We start from the raw sequence: 20,213 nt of genomic DNA on the forward strand, positions 1-20,213 counted from the left end.
ATTCCTTGTAGGTTGTTGTGGCTGACATGAGGTGGTCTCCCAGCACTTGCAATCTGTAGTTCTCTGGTTGAAGCTTGATTTTAATGTTTCTACTGGTGATTTCTCTGTTATGACCAAGCAGTTGATAAAGCTGAGTTATTTAAAAATCCCAGAGGGAGACTTTAACCAAATATCATAACCTATAATTTTAAATATTATGTTTGAGGTGCAACTCTAAATTCAGGAATCAGACCACCACCTCTCTAGAGGTTTTATATTAAGCGAAAGGAAACATTTTATTAATTTACACAAGTTAAATATATGCACATGGCTACAAATTACTAGGATCATAACTTTTAAATTCCCAAACTATTCTCCATGAAGGCAACAGCAACCCATAGACTTAACCAGACACCAGGCAAAGCATTTTCACCTTACAAATTCCAAATGAGGTTCGTTTCACTTTGGTTCCTGTGGAGACAGTTGGAGGCTTACAGCTGCTTTTCTTACATTGCCTCTGTCCTACACACACAACACGGCTGTCTTGTTATACCTGGCACAGCTCATTGAATGTCAATTCTCATTGTATCACCAACCTCTTTGAACTCCACCTCTCTAACAATAAAACCCCTTTCATAGTACCAATTTTATTAGTAATATAAATATATTGCTTGGTCTCTGCAAGCTAGGTGTCAGAATTCACCCCACTTTTTGAATGGTCTATTCAAAAAATGGAAATGCACTCTATCTCTCTTACATCACACAACTAGTACATATCAAAGCACCCAGACCAGCTGGCTTTTGTCCAGTTAAGACACCCAAAGACTAAACCTCTATTTTAAAAGAAAAATATTTTCCAATAATATATACATGAATAGCTTCATGACGTTTCCCTCTTTTCCTCTTGACAGGGGCATCTCAAAGAAAGCAGGATACAGTGGTATGAGGAATTGCCAGCTGGCTGCAATGCCAAGATTACTGGAGTCTTACAAAATACAGGAGAGAGAGGTTTCAGGTCTTTCCTATTTTCAGGCTAGGAGCTGATCTACTGCACAATCGCCACACAGAACCTGGCCACTTGGTCAGGAGCCAATCAAAACTCCATCGCTAGGCAGTTCCCTAGGCCTCCTTTCCAATATCATTTTGTCCAACCAGGCACACTGTTCCAAGAGATAGCAACATTGTATATTCCACATCCTGTTCCAGGGAACATGTCTTTCAACTGCAGCCATGTTAGTTTTTAAAGACAAGCCACAGTCCAAGAAAATTGGGAAAAAAAATGCTTTTACAACAGTCCAACAGAAATGAAAAGATATATTCCTTACAAACTTCAGCCCAGTTATACATGTTAACATTCTGGACAAAAGTCAAATAAATCAGCTTTCTGTTAAATACAGTGTATTGAATCTTTTTAACATGTCTAACACAAGTTAGTTCATTTTGAAGGGCTCTTCTTCTTTCCTGTCTCCTCCATCCTCACCTCCAACAAGTGTGAGGAGCTCATGGAGCTTCTTTGTCACTAAGATTGAAATAATCTGATCAGCTGCCTCTGCTGCTTCCCTCCTCGCAGTGTTCATCTCCCATGTCCAAGCTCTGAACCCACATCTTTCTCCAGTTTCTCTCCCATCTCCCCTCATGACCACCCCCCCCCACTCCCTCAGTGCTCATCTTGTCCATGAGACCCACCTTCTGCCTAATTGACCCTTTTCCCACTGAATTGCTGATAACCCAACTTCCCCATGTTCACTGATATTGTTAACAGTTTTCGCTCTTCAAATACTGTCCGTCTCTCCCTCAAACCATCAACCCCTTCCTCAAGGGACAAACCCTTGACACCACTATCCATGCAAACTACTGCCCCAACTCCAATTTCCCTTTCCTCTCCAAACTCTTTGGACATGTTCACACCTCCCAAATCTGTGCCCATCTTTCCCAGAACTCCATGTTTGAATCCCTCCAATCAGGTTTCTGCCCCTGCCACTGTACTGAAACAGCTCAGATCAAAGCCGCTAATGACATCCTATGTGACAGTGACAAAGGGAAACTATCCCTTCTCAACCTGTCTGCAGCCTTTGACAATGTTGCCCACACCATTCTGCTCCAACACCGCTCCACTGTCATCCAGCTGGGTGGAGCTGCCCTCTCCTGGTTCCATTCTTCTCTATTGAATCACAGCCAGAGAATCACTTGTAATGTCTTCCCTTCCCACTCCCACAGTTACCTCTGATGTCCCCAAAGGAACCAGCCTTGGTCTCCTCTTATTTCACATCAACATTCTCCCCACAACGACATCATCTGAAAACACAGTGTCAGTTATCACATGTACACAGTGCCCAGCTCTACCTCACCACCACCTCTCTCCACTTCTCCACTTTTGTTAAATTATCAGACTGTTTCTCTGATATCCAGTGGTGAATGCACAGAAATTTCCTCCAATTCAATATAGCGAAGACTCAACCCATTGTTTTCATTCCTGAGCTACCAACTCCATTCCTCTCCCTGGCAACTGTCTGAGACTAAACCAGACTTTTTGGATGCTTGATGCCAGGTTTGACCCCGATATATGTTGTGACTCGGGTGTCTGTGTCCTGGTGATTTTCCAGTCACACTGATGATGTGAATCTTTCCCCACAGACAACCATTTCTCCCTCCATAATCAGAGACTGATAACATCTGATTTCAATGATTCCATAAGATCTTGTCGAGATTTTTGGTTTGAGTTTCCCCATATGAAAATCCTCTCCTTCTAATCCCCTGTAAACACAGTTGACAAAAGTCATCAATGTCAGTAAGGCTAGAAACTCAGAACAGACAATTCTAGTTTCTGTGGAATATTCTTTCGCCTTTCATTCCCCAAAATCTGTACATCCCTGTCCCACACACTCCTCCCCCTCTCTGCTCATTGTTGCAGATTCAGTGCATGGTCTCCAACTAATTCTTTTCCCCTCTCCAGATTCTCACTCTTCCTGTCCTTAAAGTGGTGACTCAGGCTGTGGGTCAATACCACTCCTTCACTCCAATTCTACCAAATAATTCAGCTAAAAACAAATGCTCCTTATTGACTTGATTCGTTGTTTTGAATGTTTGGAAAGCATTACCTATTCCCAATTGTGGAGAACAGAAAGTCCAGTGGCTAATTCAAAGCTTCCTTCTCCCCAGGTCTGTTCCAACAAGCTGTGTCTATCTGAGTTACATTGTTACAGACTCACTCACTCAGTAAGTGGTCAGGTCTCACTCAACTGCAAGAACAGAGGCAATACAAGTGCAGAGGCACAAGTGATAATCTTCCAGCCTTCCTCAGACACAGAAGAGGTGCCAGAGGACTGGAGACCTGTGAATGTTACACCCTTGTTCAAAAAGGGATGTAAGGATAAAGCTGGCAACTACAGGCCAGTCATTTTGACCTCAGTGGCAGGGACACTTCTGGAAACAATAAGTACGGGATAAAATCAATCATCACTTAGACAAGTGCAGGGTAATTAAAGAAAACCAGCATGGATTCATCAAGGGAAAAATCATGTTTAACTAACTTGCTGCAGTGTTTTGAGGAGGTATCAGAAAGGGTTAATAAGGGAAACGTTAATGTGGTGTATATGGATTTTCAAAAGGCATTTGATACGGTGCCACACGAAACACTTCAGCAAAATTCTTGGCCATGGAATAAAAGGGAAAGTAGGAACTTGGATAAGAAACTAACCGAGAAACAGGAACCAGGGAGTAGTGGTAAATGGTTGTTTTACAGATTGGAGGAAGGTTTGTAGTGGAATTGCTCAGAGGTCAGTGTTGGGACCCTTGCCCTTCCTGATATATATTAATGTCCTAGTCTGTGGTGTGCAGGGCATGATTTCAAAATTTGCAGATGATACGAAGATTGGAAATGTTGTCAACTGTGATAGGGAAAGTCATGAACTTCAAAAGGACATAGACATTTTGGTGGATTGGGCAGACAAGTGGCAGATGAAGTTCAATGCAGAGAAGTGTGAGGTGATTTGTTTTGGCAGGAAATGTATGGTGAGATAGCATAAAATAAAGGGAGAGCCTCTAAAGGAGATGCAGGAACAGAGGGACCTCTGTGTGTACGTACTTAAGTCATTGAGGATGGCAGGGAATGTTGAGAGAGCAGTTAATAAAGCATTTAGTATCTTAGACTTCATTAATATGGGTATTGAGTACAAGAGTAAGGAGGTCATGAACTTATATAAGACACTTGTCAGGCTTCACCTGGAGTACTGTGTCCAGTTCTGGGCACCATACTTGAGGAAGGATGTGAAGGCTTTGAAGAGAATACATAGGAGATTAACAAGAATGATTCCCGGGATGAAGAACTGTAGCTATGAGGATAGATTAGAGAGGTTAGGACTGTTTTCCTTGGAGAAAGGAAGGCTGAGAGGAGATTTAATAGACGTATTCAAGATCCTAAGCGGTAGGGACAGGGTAGTGAGAAAATGTTCGCACTCAAAAGAACATCAAGAACTGGAGGGCACAGATTCAAAATAATTGAAAAAAGGAGCAATTGTGATGTGAGGGGAAAAAAAAATCACCCAGAGGGTGGTTGGATTCTGGAACAAACTTCCTGAAAGTGTGGTGGAGACAGGTTCGATCGAGGTATTCAAAAGGGAGTTGGATTGTTACATGAAGAGAGAGAATGTGCAAGGTTACGGGGATAAGGCAGGGGAGTGGGACTCGGTGGAATGTTCTTTCAGCGAGTCAGTGCAGACTCGATGGACAAATTGGCCTCCTTCTACACTGTAAAGATAATGTGATACTGTGAAGAACAACAACAACTTCTATTTATATCAAGCTTTTAACATGATAAAATGTCCCAAGGAATTTCACAGGAGCAGGACAGATTAGGCCAGATGGCCAAAAGCTTGGTCAAAGAGGTCAGTTATAAGGAGTGTCTGAAAGGGGGAAAGTGAATGAGAAAGGTGAGAGGTTTAGGGAGGAAATTCCAGAGCTTAGGGTCCAGGCAGCTGAAGGCACGACCACCAATGGTGGAGTGATTAAAATCGGGGATGAAGGACATCTGGTAATGGTGCTCCATGTATGTGGGCCCCATATCCCAGGCTCAAGGCCCAAATCTGAACTTTGGGTCATAGTTTGACTGTCCCGGGTCTCAGACAAAAACAATTCCCCTAAAAAACATCTTGTAGGATTTTTGTTTATTGATACCATAAAAAGTTTGGACCAGTTGAGTCCTCCTGTGCACTCGATGGAGATTGACATTAACATAATTAAAATTCTCTGTATTTCAGTGTCAGAACAATATGTTTTAGCAAAGATAAAAAATATATAAATACTGAACAGAACAAACCTGGGGAAGTACACAGCAGGTCAATCACCATTAGAAAGTGATAAGTTAGTGGTCACTGTTTCAGGTGGGACTCCTTCAGAATGAACACTTCCCACCACCAGCACCAACCCCCCTCCCCCATCCCCCTCCCTGTGAACTGAACATTCCTTCAGCCACTCACCCACCCATTGCACATCCACCCAATGGCTCCCAGCCTGGATTGACATTCAGCATGAACCCAGTGAGAGGGCGAGCTGGCCCATGGGATGTCAGAATGGACAAGAGCTGGAAGTGGTTCCAATCAATGCGTTTTAAGTTTCATTGTTATAAACAGGAAACTTAATATTTTGTCAAACCCCCATGTGCACACCCTTGGTGAATTACAATTTCTCACCCAGTCCTTTCCTCTGGTTTCAACATGGTGCATCCTGTGTGGGTTCAGCAGAGGTAGAGACGGGTTGCTCGAGAGATGGGGGCAGAGTGTCAGGAGATGGGGGCAGAGTGTCGGGAGATGGGGCAGAGTGTCAGGAGATGGGGCAGAGTGTCGGGAGATGGGGGCAGCGTGTCAGGAGATGGGGGCAGAGTGTCGGGAGATGGGGCAGAGTGTCAGGAGATGGGGCAGCGTGTCGGGAGACGGGGGCTGAGTGTCGGGAGATGGGGGCAGAGTGTCGGGAGATGGGGCAGTGTGTCGGGAGATGCGGGCAGAGTGTCGGGAGACGGGGGCAGAGTGTCAGGAGATGGGGGCAGAGTGTCGGGAGATGGGGGGCAGAGTGTTGGGAGATGGGGCAGTGTGTCGGGAGATGGGGCAGTGTGTCGGGAGATGGGGCAGAGTGTCGGGAGATGGGGCAGCATGTCGGGAGTTGGGAGATGGGGGCAGAGTGTCGGGAGATTGGCGCAGTGTGTCAATAGGTGGGGGCAGAGTGTCAGGAGATGGTGGTAGGGTGTTGGGAGATGGGGGCAGTGTGTCGAGAGGTGGGGGCAGAGTGTCAGGAGATGGGATATATACTGTACGTGTTGCTCAGCTTCATAATCCACATCTATCAGTAATGGACTTGCTGCCATCTCGAACAAAACTGTTTTCACCACTAAGGCTCCGCTGGTATTTAATAGTCTTCATGACATCATCGCACTGGGACTGGATGACATCATTGCACTGGGACTGGATGACATCATAAGAGTCCATTGTTTCTTAATGACCCACATCAATAACAAGAGGAAATATTAATAAACCTGAGCACATTATCTAGGCTGACACTCCAGGGTGACACTGAGGGACTGCTGCACTGTCAGAGACAGCATCCTTCACATGGAACTTGTGGAGGCTCTGGTCACAATCTTCCAATCCTCCTTATATAGTAGTGGTGTCAAAGAACTGATAGATTGTAAATGTTACACCCCTGTTCAAAAACACAGCTATTCTAGGACAATCAGCTTCATATCAGTTGTGGGGAAAGGCTGGAGACAATAATCTGGGAGAAAATCAATTGGCACTTGGAAAAGTATCGGTTATTTCCAGCATTTTCTGTTTTTAACACTGATACTTCCCTGGATCCCAAGGCTCTCTGGGAGTTGTGGGGAGCTGGGACGTATCCATGAGAGTAACCAAAGGTCTGAGAACTGAAAGAATCTAGAGTTAAGAGAGGAGAAAAGATCCAAAAATGGAGCCATTAGGAACAGGACATCAATCAGTCTTCTCTTATCCTGGAGAAATCAAGGACTCGACATTCTGAGAGTATGAAACAAAACTGATTTATTTAACAGACTTCAAGATATTAAACTTCAGCCCAGTTACAGGGATTATGAACAGCAATAGAAACAAACCAAAACTGTCAGAATGAACACAGTTCAGTTCCGCATGTGATTAACAGCAGCAATAACAGCAGAATCCAACCTCTGCAGACACTTGTGAACTCACTGCTGTCTGAGCAGGTGGGATGACTAAGTGAATCCCTTCCTACATTCGGAGAAGGTGAACAGCATCTCCCCATTGTGAACTCGCTAGTGCCTCAACAGGTTGGATAAATGAGTGAATCCCTTTCCACACTCCGAGCAGGTGAACAGCCTGTCTCCCATGTGAATTCACTGGCGTACACTGAGGTGGAATGAAGGCTGAATCTCTTTACACAGGAAGTGCAGCGGAATGGCCTCTCCTTGTGTGAATTCGCTGGTGTTTCAGCAGGGTGGATGACTGAGTGAATCCCTTCCCACACTGGGAGCAGGTGAATGGTCTCTCTGCAGTGTGAATTCGCTGGTGTGTCAGCAGGTGGGATGACTGAGTGAATCCCTTCCCACACTCGGAGCAGGTGAAAGGCCTCTCTCCAGTGTGAATTCGCTGGTGTACTTTGAGGTTCCATGAAGTCCTGAATCTCTTTTCACAGGAAGTTCAACTGAATGGCCTCTCCTCAGTGTGAACTCGCTGGTGTGTCAGCAGGTGGGATAACAGAGTGAATTTCTTCCCACACTCAAAGCAGGTGAATGGCCTATCTCCAGTGTGAACTCGCTGGTGTGTCAGCAGGTGGGATGACCGAGTGAATCCCTTCCCACACTCGGAGCAGGTGAAAGGCCTTTCTCCAGTGTGAATTCGCTGGTGTACTTTGAGGTTCCATGAAGTCCTGAATCTCTTTCCACAGGAAGTACAACTGAATGGCCTCTCCTCAGTGTGAATTCGCTGGTGTGTCAGCAGGTGGGATAACCGCTTGAATCCCTTCCCACACTCAGAGCAGGTGAACGGTCTCTCCCCAGTGTGACTGCGTCGATGGGTTTCCAGTTCGGATGGACGATTGAATCCTTTCTCACAGTCCTTACATTTCCACGGTTTCTCCATGGTCCAGGTGTCCCTGTGTCTCTCTAAGTTTGATGATCAGTTGAAGCCTCGTCCACACAGAGAACACGTGTACAGTTTCTCCCTGCTGTGAATGGTGTGATGTTATTTCAGGCTGTGTAACTGGTTAAAGCTCTTTCCACAGTCAGTTCACTGGAACACTCTCACTCGGGTGTGTGTGTGTCTCGGTGCTTTTCCAGTCACACTGATGTTTGAAATCTTTTCCCACAGACAGAACAGACAAACGTTTCTCCGTCCACATTCAAAGGTGATGATATTCAGGTCCTGATGAATCGAGTGACTGTGTCAGATCTTGATGTGATGTTTGGTTTGAGTTTCCTGCCTGAAAATCCTCCCCTTCTAATTATCTGTAAAAGGAGTTTACAAGATCCATCACTGTAAGAACAGGATAGAAATTCAGAACAGACAATTCTATGGAACATTTTTTCCTCTCTTGTTCCCCCAAAGCTGCAAATCCCCATCCCACACACTCCCTCCTCCCTGTGCTGAAATCCAAACAGAGTTTTGGACAATTCTTTCTGTATATTTTTAACAAATTTCTATAATTGGAGTTGACAATATGTCTGATCATTCACCTCAGTGATTACTCGTGACAAAACATTAATCTGAAACCCCCTGACCGACCAGACAGAATAGCAGATGTTAACCTTGTGTTCAAAACTAACTGTGTGGAGATTTAATGAGCGATTATGAAGGTGGTTTCTCCCAATGTCCCAGAGTTTCCTTCCTTCCTTCTCTCCCTCTCTAACTGAGTTAAACCTGGGATCAGTCTCATGGCCCATTCTGGTTCCTGCTTCTCTTCCTGATGACTAATTACCTCCAATTAAACACTGAGAAGACTGAAGACACTGTTTTCAGTCCCTGCTCCAATCTCCATTTCCCAGATACCAACTCCATCCCTTTCCCTGGGAACGGTCTGAGATTAAACCAGTCTGTTCACAACCTCGGTGTCACATTTGATCTCGAAATGAGCTGCTGACCTCATGTCTGTGCCATTACTAAGATCGCCTGTTTCCACCTCCGTAATATCACCCGACCCCACCCCTGTCTCAGGAGTGTCTCATCTGCTGCTGAAACCCTTATCACAGCCATTTTTACCTCCAGACTTGACCATTCCAACACACTCCTGGCTGGTCTCCCACATTCTGCCCTCCGTAACCTTGAAGACATCCATATTTTTGCTGTCTGTGTCTTCACTCACAGCTAGGCCCATTCCCTGACCTTCCTTGGCTCCCGTTCAAGGAGCGACTCGATTTTAAAAATCTCATCCTTGTTTTCAAATCCCCCAATGGCCTCCTCTCTGTGGCTCCTGCAGACCCACAACCCTCTATGATATCTGCACTGCTCTAATTCTAGCATTCCCTGTTTTAATTTCTCCACCATTCGTGTCCGTGCCTTCAGTTCCCTCGACCCCAAGCTCTGAGATTCTCTCCCTCTGTCTACCACACTTTCCCCCTTTAAGACAACTTAGTATTAATAAAAAAAGACATTCTGTCAAAACATTTTATCTTGTACTCATCAGGATAGAGGGAAGAATACCAAATTTCAAAAATTATCAGTCAGGCTTGTAATGTGTCTCACTTACACTTGCTAGAAGCTACATATGTTCATCCACAGGGACCTGGCCTCTGCAGGCAGAAGGAACAAGTCCAGGCACGGGATCTTTTGTGGAGTTAAACAAAAGCAGAGGGGATGACAGCTCCTGGCTGTATTGTCCATGGCAACAACCAATCAGAGCCGACGGTCCAACCAATCAGCACCCTTTTCTCGTGCAGTATAAATTGTGATTCCCTTTGAAATTTGGGATTCTTGCGTCTGTCCTGGTGAGTGCAACAGGAAAAGCTTTGACAGCTTGTCTCTTTTTTCAGTAATAATCAAATTCTGTACAAACAAGCGACTATTTAAGTATTTTGGTCACCTCCTTCTGTGTCTGAATGTTATACTTTATTTTATAATTTCCCTGTGAAGCTCACTGGGATGATTTATGATGTTAATAGAAGCTGTTGTTGTTTCTGACTGTTCCCCTGATCTCCTGTTTTACAACAACCCATTGATTTCACACCAAGCTCTATCTCTGATTTATTGTCCCTCCTTCGGGTCATTCATCCGGGCCTGCAGCCTCTGTAAAGATGGCGCCCACGCATGCTCCCTGTTGGACATTGCCCGCTATAAAGATGGTGACCACACATGCGCTCTGCTGCTCCTTGCCCCCTATAAAGATGGTGACAGCACATGCGCTCTGCTGCTCCTTGCCCCTATAAAGATGGTGACCGCACATGCGCTCTGCTGCTTCCTGCCCCCTATAAAGATGGTGACCGCACATGCGCTCTGCTGCTCCTTGCCCTCTATAAAGATGGTGACCGCACATACGCTCTGCTGCTCCTTACCCCCTATAAAGATGGTGACCGCACATGCGCACTGCTGCGCCTTGCCCCTATAAAGATGGTGACCGCACATGCGCTCTGCTGCGCCTTGCCCTCTATAAAGATGGTGACCGCACATGCGCTCTGCTGCTCCTTGCCCCCTATAAAGTTGGCGGCCGTTAACTCGGGCCTACTTCCGGAGAAATTGCCTAATCTGTGTTTGGAAGGATGGTTCATTATTGAGGGTTTAGGACAGAGACCGTGAATTCATAAAGCCTCCCAACTCATCCGCCAGCCCTATCTATGCTCACGGGTTTTTTTTTCCAGCTCTCAGTCCGCACTCGCTCTTTGTAAATCCCGCATTTTAAATCCGCTCGCTCTAGATCTCCTCACGCCTGATTTCACGCGCTACACATGCTCCAGCTGACAATGATTGACGGTAGCTCCGGACCAATAGGGACAGGGGGCGGGCCTGGAGGACCAGCGGGAGCGGCTGTTCCTCCGGCCAATCGGAGTGAATGAGGGGCGTGGCCGGGCTTGAATTGGAGTATGCGCAGCGCGGGTGGGGATCGGGATCAAGGCGGCCCGGTTGAAAGTCCAGCGGGTGAGAAAGGGCCGAGTGCAGGAGAGGAATGGAGCCGGAGGGTGGACTGGGAGGGTTCACAAACACCCGGTGTACGACTCCAAACCCGGATTACAAACTCCCGGAGCCCAGTTTACACCCAGTGTTTGGAAACTCCTTTTACAGGGGGTTAGAAGGGGAGGATTTACACACAGCAAACTCCATCCCAGAGAAATGTTTGTCTCTTAATTTCTATCCTGGACTGACAGGGATGGATTTTTATAATGTCCTTTGTACAGGATTTTCAATGGGACGGATTTGCAGATGGGAAACTCAAACCAAACTTCACATCAAGATCTAACAGAGTCACTCGATTCCTCAGGTCCTGAATATCATCGGACTTTGACTGTGGAAGGAAAAAGGTTTGTTCTGTTTGTGGGAAAAGCACCGACATTTTCAAAATCCTGGTTAGACTGCACCTGAACCACTGTAATAAAAATAAATAATGCTGGAAGTACTCAGCAGGCCTGGCAGCATCTGTGGAGAGAAACAGAGTTAATGTTTCGAGTCAACATGAAATTTCATCAGGACAGGAATACTGTGTTCAGTTCTGGGCATCACACTTTAGGAAGGATAGAACATATTGGCCTTAGTGGGAGAGCAGTGCAGATGTACCTGAATAACAACTGAACTCCAAGGGTTAAATTATGAGGAGTGGTCAAACAAATGCATCAGAGTAATTACAGCACAGATAGAGGCCATTCAGCCCACTGAGTCAATGCCAGCTCTCTGTAGAGCAGTCCAGTCTGTCTCATTGCCCCGCTGTGTCTTCAACCCCCTGCATGTTTATTTCTCTTAAATGCTGGTCCAATTTAATTTTAAAGCATTTATCATGTCTGCTTCCAGCCTGCTCGTAGGCAGTGAGTTCTGGGTTATTACCACATGTTGTGTAAAATATTCCTCCCTGCATTTGCCCTGTATCTTTTGCCCATAACCTTGAATCTGTGTCCCCCTAATCTTTGTACCATCACCAGATGGAAACAACATTTTCTTTGTCCACCTTATCTTAACCTGTCACAATCTTGTTCACCTCTATCCAATCTCCCCTCAACTCTGTAACTCCAAGAAGAACAACTTCAGATTCTCCAATCTCACTTTGTAACCGAATTCCCTTCTTCCTGGAACCATTCTGGTAAATCTCCTCCGCATCCTCTCAAGGACCCTCACCCCTTTCCTAAAGTGTGGAGACCAGAACTGGATGCAATACTCCTGTTGTGACCTAACCAGAGCTTTATGACGGGTCAGCTTATTTTCCCTGTGTTTATACACATTAAATCTGCTTATGAAGCCCACGATCTCATATATTTTGCGTACTGCTCTCTCAATATGTCCTTTCGCCTTCAAATGTGTATGCACATCAACCCCAGGTCCCCCAGTCCCTACACACCCTTTAGGACTGTACCATTGAGTACCCTATTCATTCTGCCAATATTCATCATCTCACGGCGAGGTTTGTATTCCCTGGAATTTAGAAGTTTGGGGAGGATTTTCTCGAAGTTTTCATGATATAAATTGGACATGGTGTGGTAGATAGAAGGGAACAATTTCCATTGGTTGGGGAATCCAGGACTGAGGAACATAGTCTAAAACTTAGAGCCAGAACTTTCAGGGATGAGATTAGGAAAATCTTCTTCAGATAAAGTTGGGAGAAGTTTGGAATTCTCTTCCTGAATTAGCAGTTCATGCTTGATCAATGTTCAGTTTCAATCTGGCATTGATAGATCCTTCCTAACACAAGGTATAAATCAAGGGACAGGAGACAAAGGGTCACAGATCAGCCGTGATCTGATTGCATAGTGGGACAGACTCGAGGGGCTAAATGGCCAACTCCTAGAATCATCGAAACTTAGAGCACAGAAGGAGGCCATTCAACCCTTTGTGCTTGTGCTGTCTCTTTGAAAGAGCAGTTGTATTCGTCCCACACACCCACTTTCTATTTGTAACCCTGTAAGTTCCTCAATCCCAAATCCCTGTCAACTCCCTTTTAAAATTCCTGATAGAATCAGGTTCCAGCACCTTTCCAGGTAGAATGTTCCAGATCCTGACAACTCACTGTTGGTGCAGAAACTGCTGAACTCGATGTTGAGTGTGGAAGGTTGTAAAGTGCCGAATTGAAAGATGAGCTGCTGTTCCTCGAGTCCCCATTGAGCTTCATTGAAACACCGCAGGAGGCCAAGGACAGAGAGGTCAGAGTGGGAGTGGGGCGGAGAATTAAAATGACAAGTGACCGGAAGCTCAGGGTCAAGCTCACAGACTGAACGGAGGTTGTTCCACAAAGTGATCACCCAATCTGTGTTTGGTCTTCCCAATGTAGAGCAGACCACATCATGAGCAGTGAATACAGTAACTAAACTGCAAGAAGTACAAATAAATCACTGTTTGGTTTCATCTTGCGCAACCTTGAGAACAGCCCGACGAGAGATACTTTACTTGAAGAATAAAGGTTAAAATATAATTACATTGTCTATCTCAGGGTGTAATCCAAGAACACCACCTTGTATTTACAGGAAGGGTTGTGGGGCTGGAGGAGGTTAGAGATACTGAGGATCCGGTTGACATTGTCTATCTCACCAGTGTCAAATTCATTTTCCATGGTGGCTCTGATCCAATATCCTGACACTGGGTGAGGGCCACATTCAGCAGAATTTATAAAAATGGAACTAGATACAAATAAACTATATCAGTATTTACTGACACCTTCGTTTTATTTATTGTTCCTGCTGCTCCCGGTACCCGGCATCTCTTCGCTTGAACCATCACATCAACACTCGGGGCAAATGACTGGGCTGAGGCCTGTCTCAGATAAAAACACGAGGACCACTTGTCACCACAGAATCTGTCGCAGAAAAACGGAGTGAACACTCAGAACCTGGAGGTTTGTCTAGGAAGTCTTTATTAAAGTCGTGATATCACGGAGAGCCTAGTTGCATACAACGGAGCGAACCAGTCTCTGCCTAACAAAAACAGAATTACCTGGAAAAACTCAGCAGGCCTAGCACCTCTTTACACACATAGATAAAGCAAAAGATTCGTGACAGAAACTTGGGCAATTACAATAGTTTCAAATGGTTTCAAAAAATAGCAATCAGTGTTAATGGTTTCACGATTAGACAGGACAATGTCAATGGTTTAGCAAATAGACAGGACAATGTCAATGGTTTAGCAAATGGACAGGACAATGTCAATGGTTTAGCAAATGGACAGGACAATGTCAATGGTTTAGCAAATAGACAGGACAATGTCAATGGTTTAGCAAATAGACAGGACAATGTCAATGGTTTAGCAAATAGACAGTGATAATTGGTTACATATCCTGGGCAATGCACACTCACAATAGTTTTTTTCTCTTAGATTTTGCCACCGTATCTGACATCCGGAGCCCCTTAGTCTGGGAAGGTAGCACTGGCCCTTTGATTTGCTAATTTATGTGCTGGCTGCGTGACTGTTTGGGGACAGTCTACAGTAAATTACATTATACATGTATTTTAAGTTTATTTCTCTCACAAATATAGGTGTATTTTATTTCATTCACAATTGTATGTGTATTTTATTTCATTCACAATTATACGTGTATTTTATTTCATTCACAATTATATGTGTATTTTATTTCATCCCCAATTACACACATATTTTATTCCTCCACTGTCCCTCCTTGTTAATCTTTTCTTTTAGATTAACACCAGTGAGGAATAATATCTTCATCATCATACGGGGGTTCATAACCATGAGGAAAAGGCCGGTCCCTGGCGGGGTAAACTTTCTCTCCCCACCAGTGGGCTTCGCTGGGGCCAGTGCGCATCATTTGGGGAATGATTGGGGCACCCCCTAATCCAGTGGAGACACTATTGATAATCTGGGAGCAGCAAATCCGTAAAGTAACACACGCACAGCACCCTATGATACATGCTACGACTATCCCAATTAAAAAGTATAGCAACCAACTTCCTCAACCAGAAAACCAACCTAGTATTGTAGACCACTGAGAATCTTTTTTATAAAAATCGCTCGAACTTTCCCCAGCCTTCTTTATTTCTTGTACCTTGTCCATGACATGCTTTCCAAAGTCAGTGATATTTTCAGAGACATCGGGGACTGAAGTGCAGCACTCTGAGCCTATCATAGCACAAGTGCCACCTTTTTCAGCTAGAAGGAAGTCAAGGGCCATCCTGTTTTGTAATACGGTTAGGCGTAATGCTATCATTTCAGTGGTGCTGGCTGAGATCTGCTTCTGTGTTTTAATCAGAGCATCAGCCGTTGAATTAGCGACTTTTTCAAGCGCAGCTGCCAGGTTGATAATTTCACGTAAATTACGAGCTGATCCATAAGGGGGCAAAGCAATCATCCAGAATCGTTCAGATTCCGAGATGCCACGGCGATGTAGGCGCCAATGTGGGTGCATATCTGATTTACCTATATGGCGAAGATAGGGATTTAAGTATGCTAGGTAGCAACAGCCACTCCAGGTGGGAGTGGTTTTGTTCTTTTCCGAATTTCCTACAGACATGTTAGAGAAAAAGGACAGCTGAGGCATCCCAGGCAACCAGGGGTAAGCTTTATCTCCACAAAGCCAATATGTACCATTAAGAGGGTCTGGTGGATGTTCAGCACCGGCGGGCTTTCGGACAGATAGGTCAAAGATGTATGATACTGTAGTATGACAGGAGCTTCATCCCAGATCATAAGTGCTCAGTGTAAGGCTGGAACACCAGCAGGTGGCGTTTACCGGCTCTAACGGGGGTCTAATTCTAATCCCATGTTCTGTGTAGTTCCACCCATTGGCAGGTGGAGAGCGACGGAACCAACCCCGAAACATATTGTGCTGCGGTGTTACAATATCCAAAGTTCGAACGTCAGCATACTCAGCGTCATTTAGAGGAACAACACGCCAATTACCCGTCTCTCTCCCATGTTGGGGAGTCTGGGCACATATCCAACAGGCACCCTGTCCTACCTCTCTAGCATAGGTGCGGCATAGAGACAAAAAGGTGTTTGGGTGAGGGTCCCTTGGGCATACTCTGCGGAATATAACAAATAACAATATCCTATACATAATGCAAGTTAAATCACTTAGTAACAGTTGCTATACTGTCGCCAGACAATGTTTTTTACAGCGGGTGACATGGATCCAGTCTTCCTTCCCTTCAAAGCTGACCGAGCTGTTAGCAACACGAGGTCGGGTCCTTTCCACCTAGGAGAAAGAGAGTCTTTATTTAGATTTTTTACATACACTTGATCACCTGGCTGGAAGTTGTGTATAGGAGTATCTTCTGCGGTCACCTGAGCCCACCTTACTCTCTCATGCAATTCAGCTGCAGTTTTGCATAGTGCTTGGGCGTAAGCCAAAGTCTGTTCATCGTTCCAAACTAAGGCTAATTTTTCGGCACATACAGGGGGCTGGGCTCCAGTAGTCATAGGATGTCCCATAAGAGCTTCATGGGGCGTTATTCCAGTGGCTCTATTGTTTCTATTTCGCATAGCATAAAGCACTACTGGGAATGCTTCTGGCCACGGGAGTTTATTATCCTGACAAACTTTAGACAGGGCGTTTTTAAATTCCCCATTTACCCTTTCTACCATCCCTGAGGACTTTGGCTGGTAGGGAATATGCAATTCCCACTGAAATCCCATAACCTGCGCTAAGTCTTTTACTATCTCTCCGGTAAAGTGAGTCCCTCGGTCACTATTTATTCCCATAGGTATTCCGTATCTAGGTATTATTTCTTTCCACAATATTTTCACTACCGTTCGAGCATCATCTTTTCGTGTGGGATAAGCTTCGGGTGAACATGTCCACTATCACTAGCATATACTTATATCCCAAGGCCGGGGGCATATGTACAAAATCAATCTGTAAATTTTCGAAGGGTATCTTGAGCATCGGGAGGTGATCATACTTGGCTGCTGGCCCTTTGTTATTCTGCTGGCAAATTGAACAAGAGCGAGTGATTTTTTGTATGGTTGGGGTTATGCCTGGCGCAAACCATTGTTGGTTAATCGCATGTTGCATCCCTCCTTTGCTCATGTGTGCCTGTGCATGCACTAGGCAATACAGGGGCAAAAACAGACTTCGGGGACGGACCACCCGTCCATCCGGATGAAACCAAAATCCTTCCTTAGTACTGCATTGTGCCCGTTCCCATGTCCGCTTTTCCTGTTGAGTAGAGTTTTGTTGCGCTATCTGTAGTTCAGAAGACTCTAAAACAGGGATGGGAGGGTGGCTGGAGACGCGGAGAGCTTGCAGGAGAGGTACTTGTGCGGCAGCTACTCCTTTGGCTGCCTGGTCAGCGTGGGCATTCCCTTTGGAGACATCATCAGTTAAATTAGTGTGTGCTTCACATTTAATAATTGCCACGCGCTTGGGCAACTGAATTGCTTCGAGGAGGTTTAATACAAGTTGGGAATGCTTGATGGACTTTCCCGCTGATGTAATAAAACCCAGATTTTTCCATATCTGTCCGAAATCATGCACAACACCAAAGGCATAGCGGGAATCGGTGTAAATATTGGCTGCCTGATCACCGGCCAGGATGCAGGCTCGGGTGAGGGCAAAAAGTTCCGCTGCCTGCGCTGAAGTGCCAGGGGGCAATGCATAGGCTTCCACAGTGCGGTGCGGGTCCACGATGGCATAACCGGCGAGGAGTAAATAGTCTCTTGGTCGATGAGAAGAGCTGTCAGTGTAAAAGATAACATCCGGATCGAGCAGGGGGTCTATCCGCAGATCCACCCTGGGGGAAGTGGACTGTTCGACCACTGTGAGGCAGCCATGCTCTGCATCGGTTGAGGGCTCCGGCACAAAGGTGGCAGGATTATTGCAGGTGATCGGCAGTAGGTGTAATTGGGGTGTGATAGCAAAATTACTCCGTATCCCATACATCGTGAGGCAGTAAAATGTTGTGTAGCGGCGGAGTTTAAAAGTAACATGACAGCATGGGGTACTCGCACCTGACAAGGGTGGTCGAGGACCAACGGTAAAGACTTTTCGACCATGGCAGCGGTGGCTGCGATGGCACGGAGACAAGCAGGCATTCCCAGTACTACAGCAGGGAGAGCCGTAGAGTAGTAAGCAACTGACCTCCTTCCTCCTCCATGGTCCTGTGTAAGCACTCCCGTGGAGATTCCTTCCTTCTCACAGAAGTGCAACTGAAAAGGGCGCGCATAGTTAGGTAGCCCCAAAGCCGGGGCTGTTGTTACAGCTGTCTTGAGGGCTCGGAATGCTGACTCCCGTTCTGGAGTCCATTGAACGAGTGCGGGTGCTTCTTTCAGAGTAGCAGCACAGAGGACAGCATCAGGCAGGCGATAATTGGGTATCCATCGTTGACAATAGCCAACCATGCCTAGAAAAGAAAGGACTTCCTTTTTAGTCTTCGGAGGGGGTTTTCGTAGGATAGCCTGTACTCGCTCAGGTCCTATTTGCCGAGTTCCAGCCTTCAAGGTGAATCCCAGGTACTGGACTTGTGACTGGCAGAACTGTAGTTTAGACCTCGATACCCTGTGGCCTCTTGTAGCTAAGAATTGGAGCAAAGTCACTGTGTCCTCTACACAGTCCACCAGGGTAGGTGAGGCCACTAAAAGGTCATCTGCATATTGTATCAGGGTAGAGTTTCCATTCAGACAGCATTCTTCCAAATCACATTTCACAGCAGCTGCATACACAGCGGGGCTCTCTGTATACCCTTGGGGAAGCCGTGTCCAGGTATATTGTCGTCCTTTATATGTAAAAGCAAACAAATACTGGCTATCCAGGGTGGAGAGGGATAGAGAAGAATGCAGAACACAAGTCAACTACAGTGTAGACCGCAGCTTCAGACGGGATAGAGGATAGAATCACATTTACATCGGGCACCACCGGGGTTATGGGAATCACGATGTTATTTACAGCTCGCAAGTCCTGCACAAAACGCCATTCATCTGGCCGTCCAACTTTAGGTATAGGCAGTGTTGGTGTGTTACAGGTGCTGACAGTAGGCTTGAGAACCCCTTGTTGGAGCAGGGAGTCTATGACTGATGCGATGCCTGCCTCAGCTTCAGGGGTCAGTCGGTACTGTCGAACGCAGGGCAGCACAACATCCTTTCGCAGTATGACACGGTGGTCCGGGGCAGTGAGCACTCGGCCTACATGAGTATTGTGCAGGGCCCACAAATCGCTATTGATTATGTCCAAGGCTGGGGGGCCAACGAGGCTGGGCTGCTCAGGGGGCTGCTGCCGCTGAAATTCAGCAAGAGGGTCGATTAACTGACAGGAAATACCAGGGAGGTATATTCTACCCTCAGCAGGTCCAAACCACTCAAAAGATCCAATGCATTCAGTGGTAGAGGCCGACTGTAACCGTTTAATCATGGGACCTATGTGCTTTGCCAGGAAGGGGGTCCGAATGGCGAGTGGCAAGTGGGGCATTGAATCAAGGTCCATACGGAACAGGGGCTGCTGCTCTGTGGTTAGGTGCACCGGGACCCCTATGCCCGCTTCCCCGAAATAAAGGTAGGGGTCGGGGCTGACGGAGGTTAACTGTCCTGTAAGAGCATTGGCCTTTTGGTGATACTCAGGGTCATCTTTCATTGTAATCTACGCAGTACAGTGGAAGCGAGAATAATACTGCACCACCTGTAACAGGCTTTTCAGAGTCTGAACAGGAGTTAAAAACGGCAGCTTATCAATTTCCTGCCACAAGCGGCCCATCTTTGCCGCATAAGGGTTACCCTCAAGTTGCCAGCAGTATAAGGTCGGTTCGGGCTCAGCTTCGGGGGTAAGGAGTAGGGACATTAGCTGATGGGTCTGGGGCGAGGGTACCTCCGTATACATACCCTGAGGGGTACAGTAGATAGTGTCTCCTAATTTGCACAGGGTCAGGCGTCCTAGCAGGGGTAAGGGAGTGGTTGCTGATACTATCAGTGTCTCCTCTACACGGTTGTCTTTTAATGATAAAACAACCCGTTTCGATAGGGTCTATGATAAAGGAACCCCAGACACTCCCACAGTCACTACCCTGTTCTGACTAAGGGGCAATCACAGGGAGGGGGGTAGAGAGGACAGGGTAGCGCCAGTGTCCACCAAGGCTCGTAAATGTGTATCTCCTATTCTAAGGGTTACCATAGGTTGTGCTTCCGAGTCTTGGG

At 46.0% G+C, this 20,213-nt stretch overlaps 1 pseudogene across 1 annotated transcript in view; it reads right to left on the reverse strand.

Moving 5' to 3' along the window:
* Window positions 1–7,351: 7,351 nt before the first annotated feature.
* Window positions 7,352–20,213, reverse strand: part of LOC144673435 (uncharacterized) — a 107,120-nt pseudogene continuing 94,258 nt past the window's right edge. Inside the window, exon 2 of the transcript XR_013574312.1 lies at window positions 7,352–8,461. The product of XR_013574312.1 is annotated as an uncharacterized LOC144673435 (transcript). The remainder of the gene's footprint in view (window positions 8,462–20,213) is intronic.

This window comes from Cetorhinus maximus, unplaced genomic scaffold, assembly GCF_964194155.1.
Source record: "Cetorhinus maximus unplaced genomic scaffold, sCetMax3.hap1.1 HAP1_SCAFFOLD_366, whole genome shotgun sequence".
NCBI classification, from domain to species: Eukaryota; Metazoa; Chordata; class Chondrichthyes; order Lamniformes; family Cetorhinidae; genus Cetorhinus; species Cetorhinus maximus.